Genomic DNA, 12,249 nt, shown 5'->3' with positions numbered 1-12,249 from the left:
TGGTTTAAACCAAAAAACAAAAAATGTTCGTAAAAGTGTAAGTGTTTGTAAAATCTTGATGAACATACATTTGTGGGTTATCACGTTTCACTCCCGTATATTATTCGTATTATATTCAGACCTAAATTCCCCAATCATTACTCAAAAAGATTATACTATAAAAGGACCTTTTTTTTACAAGTTCATTTTGTGATTTTTTTGTAGTTGTTATTACGTAATTGCAATCGAAGAAAAATTCTAAATATTGTTGCGTTTCAATGTTTACTATTGATAAAATACATCGAAAATGCCGTACTTTTTGTGTGTGTGTATGGGGGGGGGGGGGTCATACAGACCCCACGAGAGGCATTTAGTGAAATAAGTATCTTTGGTATCTATTTATGTATAAATGAGTTTGAGCCAAAATGGGCTCAAATAATTCGTATCTTTATTCACTTTTCTTATTGATATGCAGATTAAGTCGGTGTATTTCTTTAATTTGGACCAATAAAAATCGTTGTTAACTAACTTGAACTAAATTAGTTCTTCTGTACTCCGTAGAACTTTGAAATTGTTCATATGTAATTCGGTGTAATGGTTTCACTTGTGCAACTGTTTATCTTTTTGTCCTTCTGAAATGACACTTGACAGTTATATTAACAAGCATGTAAAGATCACTATAACGTATTTTTTTTATCAGGATTCCTTCGTGAGTGAGTCGGCAGACGTATCGCATTTGTGGCCAATTAGTCCTGGTTCTGAGTTCAAATGAAGGACAATTTCTCTCGGATGTAACTCGAGAAGCGGTTTTTATTCCGCTTTAAGCTTATGTGACCCCTTCCAGCATAACCCGGTTGTTGCATAATAACATCAAGGCGAAACAAACTTATTTCTGTCCATAAATGATATGAATACATAGAGCAAATCATTTAAACCATAAAAACCTGGTTTAAACCAAAAAAACCTGGTTTAAACAAAAAAAAAAACGTTTTTTTTTGTTTTTTTAATAAAAACCATGGTTTTTGCCAACCCTGGCCGTAATAATGGAAACCCTTACACACTTCATTAATTGGATACTATAAGTGAAAAAGTTTGTAAACAGAACGCTGCAGCCTAGTTGTTGCGCATCTAATCCTACATTTCCCCACTCCCTTCTCCGCGATGATGATGTTTTGCAGTGTTGCAATCTGGAGGGAGCGGAATGGTCTGAGGATTTTCTACGACATTTGAGTGTAAATGCTGTATATTGATTGCACTAAATTTTTAATGCATTTTAATATTTTCTCTTTGAATATTAAATGAATTAAGTAGGATTAGGGGTATTCCTTACCAACGTAATATATGAATTAAAAGGTGGAAAAGTTCGCAATGAATCTTAATGAAAAATAAATAAATAAATGATAACAGAAATCACCTTCTAAATATTTTCCATTTCTCCTTCAGTTTCACTCTCCCACTCATCTGAATCTGTATCGGCCGATGAATCTGAGTCTGAATCGGTTTCACCAAATCTAGTTATCAGTTCATCTACACGCTCATCCATAAGTCCGTCTCTTTCAAAGTAAGAATCTTCAATTTTTTTCACGTGTTCAGAACATTTTACCCATTTCTGTGGTGAATATTCATTAAATAACTTTCCCAGTAATTCTTTCTTTTCATCCAGTGAATCGGAAATGCATTGCCTTGCTTTGCTCTTTATTCCCCCTTCCCCCCCCCACACACAAGTTCAATAGGATTTAAGTCTGCGTGGTAAGGTGGAAGTCTTATTATAGTGTGCCTCGCGTTTATAAATTTCTTGTCAATCGCGTATTGTTTCACATAAGGTACATTTTGAATTCTTAAGAAAAATTGTCTTTTGTTCATTCTCCACAATGTATTTACTCTATTCTCCGCTTCAATTTCGGTTTCGTTTATAGGTTTGTCTGTCGCTGATAGCCACTGTATCATGTCGCTTTTAAGTGAAGACATAGATAGTCTTTTATTGATTTGAACATTCTGATAACTGGCATTATCAACGACAACAACGCTGTTTTCGGGAAGATTAGGAAGTAGTTTTTCATCGATCCATTTTGAAAAATTTCTACTGTTCATCTCATCATGATAATCTCCACTTTTTCTGCTTAGATTTGGACAATAATAGAGCATTATCAACAAACCCAAATTCCCCTCCTGCATGGACCATAATAAGACGTGGCCCTTTTCCAACAGTTTCTGTTGCACCTATTTCACTCTTACTTTGCCAACACGCCAGTACTGAATGTGATGCGTGAATGTAGGTTTCATCTCAGGCCGGGCCCGTGAATTAATAATGTGAGGCCCGACTCGAGTTAGCATTTAGGCCCGACCCAAGGGCGCCGATTTCTCTGTAAAGTTGGGAGCATTCAGATGCAGAAGGTATATACATGAGGATTTTAAAGCAAATTGCATTCAAATTATGCCAAATTATGTATATTCATAAATACAATAGGGGGCCTACATGACCTTTGGGACCTCGAACATATAACTAGGGTGATAATTAAATCAAATATTTTAATTGCAACTATACCAAATATTTTGATCCGCACTTCTGGAAGAGGAACTAGCTGAAATAAAAGAAATCGTTGAACGAAGTTTTCTCTACTAGTTATAAGTTGTTATAGTTTTTTTTTTTTTTTTTTTTTTTTTTTTACACACACAAGTTGTATCTTCGGCCTTGGAAGTTGAATAATTATTCATTCTTACTCAGAAGGATGGGGGGGGGGGGCGCAAAATATAAAACATTATAACACTTGAGACATAGTTTGTACTAACAATAGACTAAAAGCAGCTTATTTGTTGTCTTATATTGACAAAAATACTTTTGTCAACTCGTCTCATTGAAGTAAGACAGAAATATTTCCCTTTCAGAAAGGTGCGCCCCCCGTTCTGTATTCGCCCCTGGTTCAGTATCGTAATGTTCTAGTAGGCTCGGCTGTCAGTTCAGTCTTTAATGTGGAATCCAGAAAATTAAGCCATTCGCCTTTTGGTTTCTCTTCGTTTTAAAGCTTAATAACGAACATACGCAGAATATACTACCGTAGAATACGAAGAGCTACCACCGCAACGCATTTTCGAAAGCGGGATTAAATGAAATGGACCACTGATATGAGAATTACGAGTCGATACTGTAGGTATAACGCTACACGGTAATATTTGTCATTTATTTTAGCAGGTGATATTTGTTGTAGCATAAGTTTGCTGAGTTAGTATCACTGGTACTTTCAAGGCCAGATCAGTGGATGGAAGAGTAGTGGGGAGGGTGGTGGAATACGAAGTGCTCCGCAGCGATCTGCGCATCTTGGTTTGAAACTTGTCGAGTTATAGTAGGAGTGTTCCGAGATTGCGGTTACATTTCCATACATAAAAGAGGGGACAAAAACTGTCCCAGCAACTATTGACGAATATCTCTCGTATCAATTGTTTAAAAATTATTGAACATTTCATGACAGAACAACTAACTCTGTATTTTGAAAATAACAATCTCATTAACTATGCACAATATGGGTTTCGGAAAGTTATGTCCACAATTAAAGCTGTTGAAAAAGTTGTATCTAAGATAACTGATGCCTTTGAAAACAGTTAATTTGCTTGCGCAACATTATTAGATTTAAGTAAGGCTTTTGATATTGTTTCACATGAAATAATGATTCAGAAATTACAGTATTATGGGGTCAGAGAAACTGAGCTCTTATTGATCAAGTCCTATCTAGAAAGTAGAAAACAAGTTGTGTATGTACAAAATAAATAGTCAAACATTCTTGAAATATTAACAGGAGTGCCACAGGGAAGTGTCATTGGACCTTTTCTATTTCTGGTATATATTAACGATTTACCTGACTACTTACTAGAAATCACTGTTATGTATGTCGATGACACTACACTTATAATGAAAGATAATATCAATGGAGTACACACGAAAAATAATGAAGCAATAGATAAATCTACTATTTGGCTGTTCCACAATAAATTACATTTGAATCACAATAAAACAGAGAAGTTATACTTTCATCTCAGCTGCTCCACAACTGATACAGAAGAATGCTCCTCAGTTAATGTATTAGGGATATACTTAGATACGAAATTAAAGTGGAATGTTCATAGTATGCAACTTGGTAAAAAATCATCAAGGGCAGTATATGTGTTACGCAAATTAAAAATATCTGTAAGTAAAACTCTATTAATCGCTGCATATTATGCATTCTTTTATTCTCATCTGTCGTATGGCATATTATTATGGTGTAATTCTGCCGGGACACAAACAGTATTTAAGTGGCAAAAAAGAGAGATATGAACAATAACAGGAATTACAGAGAGAGAATCTTGTATACATTTTTTCAAAGATTTTGTAATAATGACCATCCTGCCTTGTACATATTATCGTGCCTTATGTACATCAAAGAAATCTGTACAAATTATGTTACTCGAAGTAATGTTCACTCACACAATAAGAGGCGCAAAACTGAAATAGATATTTCCCATGTGCGGTTGTGCAAAACGGAAAATAATTATAAATATATAGGGATGAAATTGTATAACCTATTGCCACTTAGAGTGAGAGAAGTGGAGATTAAAAATTTTAAATGTTTTTGTAAAAAGTGGCTCTTAGAAAAGTGTACAAATAGTATTTCAGAATTTCAGGGAGAAATTTCACGACTAGAATAGAAAAGTAGTACTAGGTTAAATATAAAGTATTGTATACATAAAATATAATTGTAAATATTATATGTACGCAAACTTAAATTTTGACGTTGTCTATTTCAACATCATGTTGTTTAACTACAATAAATAAGGTCCATGTTCCGTTAAGGGTGTCCAAAACTAGTAAAAAAAAAAAAAAAAAAAAAAAAAAAAAAGGATGATTTACAGGAGCGAGGAGGTGTTGCGAATGTAATGGAAGGAGTATGTGTTGCAACTGTGAGCTGAAAATGTAAGTAGATTGTAAGTTGTATGTTGTGAAGGGAGGCGGAAGAATTTGAAATTATGGAGGGAAAGTAATTAGTGTAAGTGTCAAAATGCGAGTGTCAACCGTGAAGGGAAAAGGCAGCATCGTGCGTTTCTTGTGACATTTCAATACTCAGCTTCGTACGATCATACCTAGGCAAGAAGAATGAATTGCTTAATTTTGTAGAGAGACACGGCTTAAAGTTGAGAAACGAACGTGGCAAGTGTAATAAGGAAGTGAAAATTCAAAGAACAGGAAATACATACATATTTCGCTGTGAACGCCGATTGAATGGAGCGAAGTGTCATTGGAAGAAGTTAGCTGTGGAAGGAATCTTCTTCGAAAGAACAAGGTAAGAGTTAGAAAAAATACTTTTATTTACAGTGTATTGTTGCAGTGACTAAAAATAGGGAATTTCTGCTTTGTCACGAGTTGAAAATAAGCAGAGAGACATTCATGGATTGGTTAAATAAAGGTCGTCGAATAGAAGGAAATTGGGTGTTTGGACGTGTGGAACGAGGCAATAGTTCAAAATGTTTCCTAATTCCTGTTGAGAAAAGGGATAAGGACACCTTGCTGCAGGTAATAAAAGGCCGAATTTTACCAGGAACAAAAATAATATTCGATTGCTGAAAATCATATGACAATTTAAACAACGAGGGTTACAGACACATGCGAGTTAATCATTCTATTGAGTTTGTGTGCACGAAAGCAAGCGGGGAAGTGTACGAAAAGAACAAGAAGCTATTGAAAGGTAAGGAACTACGTCCACACACAAACGATAGAGAGGAAGTGGCTAGGTGCAAAGAACTCTGTTCCTGCATTTGGGAAGAAGCATATGTAAGGGTATTTATCAGAATACCTGTTTAGATGTTCAGTGAAGCAAGAAAATATAGTGCACAAGTTCTTAAAGACAGTGGCAGATGTGTACTAACCTTGATGGTAAGTTTTAGTATAAGGAAGTTAACGTAATCTAATCTAACCTAATATAACGTTATATTATGTAATCGGTAACTCTTTACTTTGGGCAAGGCAGTGATATCCCGTCACTGTTAGTATTATTCACAGGTGTGATTGGTTCCTTTCTGTTGCTAGGGATTATTCATAGACTATGTACGACCTTAAAAAGGCAGTGATAAGGGGACTTTAATTTACTACAATATTGCCCTTGTACTTAATGCAATCAGTTCCTGCCACTGCCTTGCCTAAACTAAAGATTTGCCACCTAACGTAACCTAATATAACGTTATATTATGTAATCAAATGAAAATCAATAGAAAGAAGTGGTAATATTGCAAATTTCGTGTGGAAGACATTGGACCCCCTTAACGGAACACTGACCATAAATAATTCTTATTCTTATAATAATTTAATTTTTGAAGAAATGTAATCTTTGATTTTGTAAATAATCACATTCGAATAATAAATTATTAAGAGTACCTATACCCTTATCACACCAAGAGTGGTAAGTATCCTTTTTTCTAATTTGAAATAATTTAACTGGGGTTAGTGCTGTATCTAAAAGAATTCTATAATATGTAATAACTTCTTTTCTTGACCATAGGCAAATTCATACGGTAAACACTTTACACGTCGCCTTCTTCTTCTACAGAATTTGCAAAAAAAAAAAAACGGAGTGAGTTATCGTTGTGCGGCAGCCTTATAGGACATGGCCTCTATTACCCTTAAGTTGTTAGAGGATATGGTTCCGCTCTGCTAAAAGCCGCGGGACATCTAACCCGTTCCTACTATTACTACTTATACTATGGATACGTATAGTAAAACTGCACAGAAAAGCGTATAGAGTACAAAAATGTTAATTTACAAGTGTAAAAGGTCAAAATATATGACCACTTGTTATATGCGTTACGCAAGTACTAATAGTATCAAAAAGTGGTTTAGTATGTTATACGGTTCGTTCATCTCCACACGAAGCATTTGAAAGTTACACTTCCTAATAGTTAAAATGGTTAGCGACCCGAATTTGGAATAAGATACCTGGGTTCATTCCCGGAAGAATTTTATTTTATTCGAATTCCACATTAAAATGTCCTCATTTCATATAGCATCGATGCTGGAAAAGACACTAAAATAAAATTCAAATCAAAATAGTTAGGAATCTCTTCCCGTAACCGTTTCAGTCAACGCACCGTAAAACATGTTTTTAGTTTGCTGTAGTTGCGATCAATGATTGCAGCAGCTTTAGTTTCTTGAGGACGGGCTGATGGGCAGAGACGGGGAAGCTAGTGCTTTTTTATATATCGATCTTATTTCATGTTTTAGTTTTGTGTCCCTTTCTTCAGAAAATCTGTAAGACGTAGACCTACAGCTTAACGTGGAATCCGTACCATATAATCTCTTGCCGGAAAACGAACCCGAGTATTCTACGCCACGTACGCTGACCGTTTAGTAATGAGGGAACTCTTTTTTTTTTTTAATGTCGAATAGTTTACATATAACACATCTAGGAACAGTCGATGGGCGGATGATGCCAATGGGGAACCTACCTTGCACATTCATAGCCATCTCGAAAGAGAAAACAAACCTTAATGGAACAATATTCTCAGATTGCTCTTTGTTAGATATTTATGGTGCTTCACAAACTTTGACATCCTTAGTCCAAGGTGACCAGAACTTTTACTTTCAAAACCGGGACGCATACGAATTCGTGACGGGGGGAGGGGGATGACTACCAAATTGCAGTTTGGGACTCATCAGTGTTTTCAATTTACAAAATACACAAGTAAGAATAATAACACAGCGTTTCTAACTTAAGTGCTACCCAACAATACTTTTAACTACTTCAACACTCAGAATTCCCACTCGAACTACAGAACACTCAATTCTCATTTGAATATTCAGAAGTTCTAGGCACGGCTGAACCTTCCCAATACAGGGGCTGATCTAGAGCCGACTTCTGGGGAGGGGCGGTGGGTTGCCATACTGCTACTTTTAAGGGTCCCAAACTTTGGGATGGGTTTTATTTATATATATAAAATAAGAAAGTTTCCTCTTCTGGGGGGGAGACGCCCCCCTCTGGATCCCCTCCTGTTCCAATGAGTGTTGGTACGGAAGAGTGTAGAATTAGAATTGACCATTTATATTTTGAATAATAATTACGGGACACCTGGCTCATGTTTGCTTAAAAACGGGACATTTAGGCGTCCCGTTTGAGAGTCAGAAAAAAACGGGACAACGGTTGAAAATAAGGGACTGTCCCGGCTAAAACGGGACGTCTTGTCACCTTGCCTTAGTCGACATTGAATCCCCGGAGTTGCGGTGGCTCGAAGGTAGAGCGTTCACCTCTGGTGCATGGGGCACCTGTTCGATTCCAGCTCGCGCCAAGTGAACGAAGATCATAACAGTGGGAGGTATAGCCATCAGCAAAAGTACCCCTCCTAAGTGCTCTAATTTCTTACTTCGGATCCAGATAATTTGCAGTTTGTAAAACGCCTGGATGGATGCAACCCCACGTAACTTTTCTCGGCACTGAGAGCAGTTGGTAGCACTGATCCAGGTGTTTGTGCAAGTCAAAGATGTTATAAAATAGAGGATTTGCCCATACGCATCTTTATCATATGAACTCATTGAAGCCAAAAAACAACTGAGCCGGGAAGTCTGATTGGCTACTCTCGTTTCCGTCATGATTGTTGGTTCGAAACAGTGCGATCTTAGTGGCGCGGAGTGGGCAGAGTAGATGTGGCGAAGCTGTGACGTATGGCTTCACGATTTTATTCTATGGGCAGATCCTCTATTTTATAACATCCTTGGTAAAGTATTACCCGACGCACGAGTCTGTGCATTTGTTTTGAAGTGGCGCTGCTGTTGTGTTTAGGTTTTGGCACTGGTCAAAGGGTTTGGCGGAAGGGAAGGGAGGAATGGTTTTCTGTATTGCTTTACAGGGTTGCCAGGACGTGTCTCTACATAGTAACAGGCCTTGTGCCTCAGCTAGATCTTCCGCCGTCAAACATCCCCGTTTCCCTCATAGAGTATAACATACATATCATTTCCCTATTTTATTCTCCTGCCGGCACCATGAACACAGTGTTAAGCAATACTGATGAAAACATTCGTTTGCCCTTTTAACATTCTAGTAATAAAGAAAGAGAGAAGGAAAGCCTTCCCGCACATTTCTTGGTCAACAGAGCAGCAAAAAAAATCACACAATGACACAATCATTAAAAAATCAGATAATAAGTCGAAGGCGTTGTGGAAACTAGTAAAGAGCGAGTTAAGTTTAAACACTCGTAATGATGACGGTAATTTAGAGGTAATTAAAAATGGCAACATAATAAAAGATCCTCGTATAACTGCTGACCTATTTCATGACTATTACACCAACTTATCACAAACGTACAATAATGATCCAGCATTGTCCACTTCGAAAATATTCTCAAAAATTTGCAACAATACAATGTACCTACAACCAGAAATAATAAAAGTGGTAAAGAAAATGAAAAGTAAATGGTCAGCTGGCGTAGACGGCATACCGCCAAGTATTGTAAAGAAAAGCACTAAATATATTGCTGACCCCCGTGTTTCCTCATAAGTATGTCGTTCTCAAGTGGATAATTCCCTAGTATATTAAAAATTGCAAAAGTAAAACGAATATATAAAAAAGGCGACAAACCAGCGCTTGAAAATTATAGGCCTATTTCGCTTCTCTCAATTTTCTCAAAAATCTTAGAAACCACAATGAGCGTCCGGCTAGCATCCTTTTTACTTAAACATGATCTAATAACACACGAGCAACATGGCTTCCTACAAGGGAAATTAACGGAAACCACAATATATAACTTCGTGGAAAGTGTACATAAAAGTTTAGATAGTAAGGAGAAATGTATAGGTGTTTTCTTGGATCTTTCGAAAGAATTTGACTTAGTGTCACATCTCTCAGAGCTACAAGATTACGGAATAAGACGCATTGCATCCAAATGGTTTCAATCGTATCTGAAAAATCGGCAGTAAGTACTGGAAATTACATAAGATAACAGGGATACAAACCAAGCTACATACTACATATCAGAGAAACAAGAAATAACATGTAGAGTGCCACAAGGATCCGTATTAGACCCTCTATTATTTTTATATATATATTATCGACCTGCCAAGTAATATTGCTCCAGCAGAAGCATCCATTTATGCAGATGACATTAATATTATTGTAAAAGGTAACACAAATGAGTTTGTTAAAGGTAGTGCAAACGAATTCCTTTGTAAACTATCTCACTGGGTTAAAGAAAATAAGCTTAAATTAAGTATTGAAAAGACACAAGCAATCAATTTTCATCACATGCGCAAAAAACATGCACAGCCTAGGAACATTTTAATTCAAAATAACGAAATAAAATATATAAACTCAACTTAGTTCATAGGAATTTGGATAGATAAAAATCTCTCCTGGGATGTGCAAATAACTAAGCTTACTAAAAATTAAACCAAATGTATTTCGCAATCAAAGTACTTTAAAATGTTTTAAGAGAGTCTACTTTAAAAACAATTTACTTTGGATTATTCCAATCGAATTTAGCATATGGTATTATATTTTGGGGAAATATACACAAGGCCAAAGTAATTTTTACGATACAGAAACGAATAATAAGAATGATGGCAACTGCTAAACCAAAAGATTACTGCAAACCAATATTTAAAAAACTTCGTATACTTTCCGTACTCTGTTTGTATATTTTAAATCTATTGATATTTGTAAAGAGACATCTACAAGGTGTCCTTACGCGAGTAGAACAGCAACATGATCATGATACAAGAAACAAACAAAACTTTTCTATTGTAGAACACAGAAGAGTATTATATGAAAAAGGGTGTAAATACGCGGGTATCATGCTTTACAATAAACTTCCGAAAGAAATAATAACTCAGGTCTCTGTTGCTAAATTTAAGAAAGAACTCCAGAAATATTTATTACAACATTGCTTTTACTCGGTAGAGGAATACATGAACTGGTAAGTGAATAGAAATGTTACATGATGTACAGTAAATCAATGTCATTACTCTCTTTTAGCATTAGATATTTGTTGGAATATTTCTAAATACACTGCAAGTAATAATTACTAACTTTATTTTTAACAATGATGTTGTGTAAAATGTAGAGTGTAATAAGATGTAAGAATTAGCCAGCGTCCTATTTTTAGGACACTTGATATTTTATTTTTTATAACAAAGAAGAATAAAGTTTTCGAGTTCTGCTAATTACAGGGAACAATTGAAGACCTGTCCTAATGCACTGTATTTTTTATATATTTTTCCTTCCCCTCTGTAAAAAAAAAAAAAAGGGATACTGAAATTTACCCGTGTTTCTTTATTTGGGTGTGATTCGGGTAACGTTATTTTTTTGTTTTTAATGGAAACAATGCATTTGGTTTATATGTATTAGGTAGCAATAGGTATGCGGCAATCACGCTATAGGAAAGTTATTTTAGTTTTGTTATAACTTTCAGTGCTATAGGTGTTGAAACATTAGTGTCATATAAATAGGACGCTGGTCCAAAGCAATATATTACCAAGCAATGAAAGGGAATGTATAGATAGACCAACGCCCTTGATTTTTTCCGAGTTCTTACGCTTATCATTCATTGTTTAACGCTTGATAACATCAATTTTTTGCTTTTGTCAATTGAATGCAATTTATATCTAAGCTTTATTATAGTTACAGTAGAGAAGTAAATGGAAGAGACAGAAAATTGCTTTATAATAATGTTCAAATTTGGAGAGAAATGGACGCATCACACACAAAGCTTGCCCAAGTTGGTGTACAAACTGACAGAAGCTTGAGGGAACTGAAAGAGAAATGTTGTAAACAAATCACCTACAGAGATATTCTATTGTATTTTCAACAGTGACACAATGGAGACAAAAGGGTCGGTATGGTGCGGAGATAAAGAATGATCATTTTCTCTTGTGTGATTATAAAACTTGTTATAAAAATTTGATCTCTGCTATGGAAATGATATGAAGATAAAGGAGAGTGTTAGAGACAATATACATAATGATAGAGAATATTTTTCTTTAGATTCCAGAGTGGTTCTCAATATACCAGATGATCCGAAAAGTCATGTTCTATATTTGAGAATTTCTTCGCAAATAGAGATCTGCTAATTCAACTTCGTGAATTGGAATTCAGAACAACCCGTACTCTGCAAAGCAATCGTGTGTCTCAGTATATCCATTGACTGATTCAAAAGAGTTGAGTAAGTATGTATGAAGTTCAAATGAATACAGATTCGACTAGAAGGCATGACAATCGACGTGTTTTAATTGGCACAAATTTTAAAAGCGTACATCCTGTTTCG

General features: G+C 35.7%; 1 protein-coding gene across 8 annotated transcripts in view; it reads right to left on the bottom strand.

Moving 5' to 3' along the window:
• LOC145663074 (uncharacterized) overlaps window positions 1–12,249 on the bottom strand; it is a 101,727-nt gene that overhangs the window by 27,070 nt on the left and 62,408 nt on the right. Inside the window, exon 1 of one of the 8 annotated variants that reach the window (XM_081729284.1) lies at window positions 6,486–6,589. The exons of 3 other annotated variants lie outside the window; for them this stretch is intronic. The gene's annotated coding sequence lies outside the window, so the exon portion shown is untranslated. Of the gene's footprint in view, window positions 1–1,393; window positions 1,702–6,379; window positions 6,590–12,249 lie in introns of those variants that run through there. 4 more of the 8 variants (XM_081729282.1, XM_081729283.1, XM_081729285.1 and 1 more) reach the window with 4 other exon arrangements.

The sequence above is a fragment of the Thermobia domestica genome, chromosome 10 (assembly GCF_964235325.1).
Source record: "Thermobia domestica chromosome 10, izTheDome1.hap1.1, whole genome shotgun sequence".
NCBI classification, from domain to species: Eukaryota; Metazoa; Arthropoda; class Insecta; order Zygentoma; family Lepismatidae; genus Thermobia; species Thermobia domestica.
This window is presented reverse-complemented; position numbering and strand designations above follow the sequence as displayed.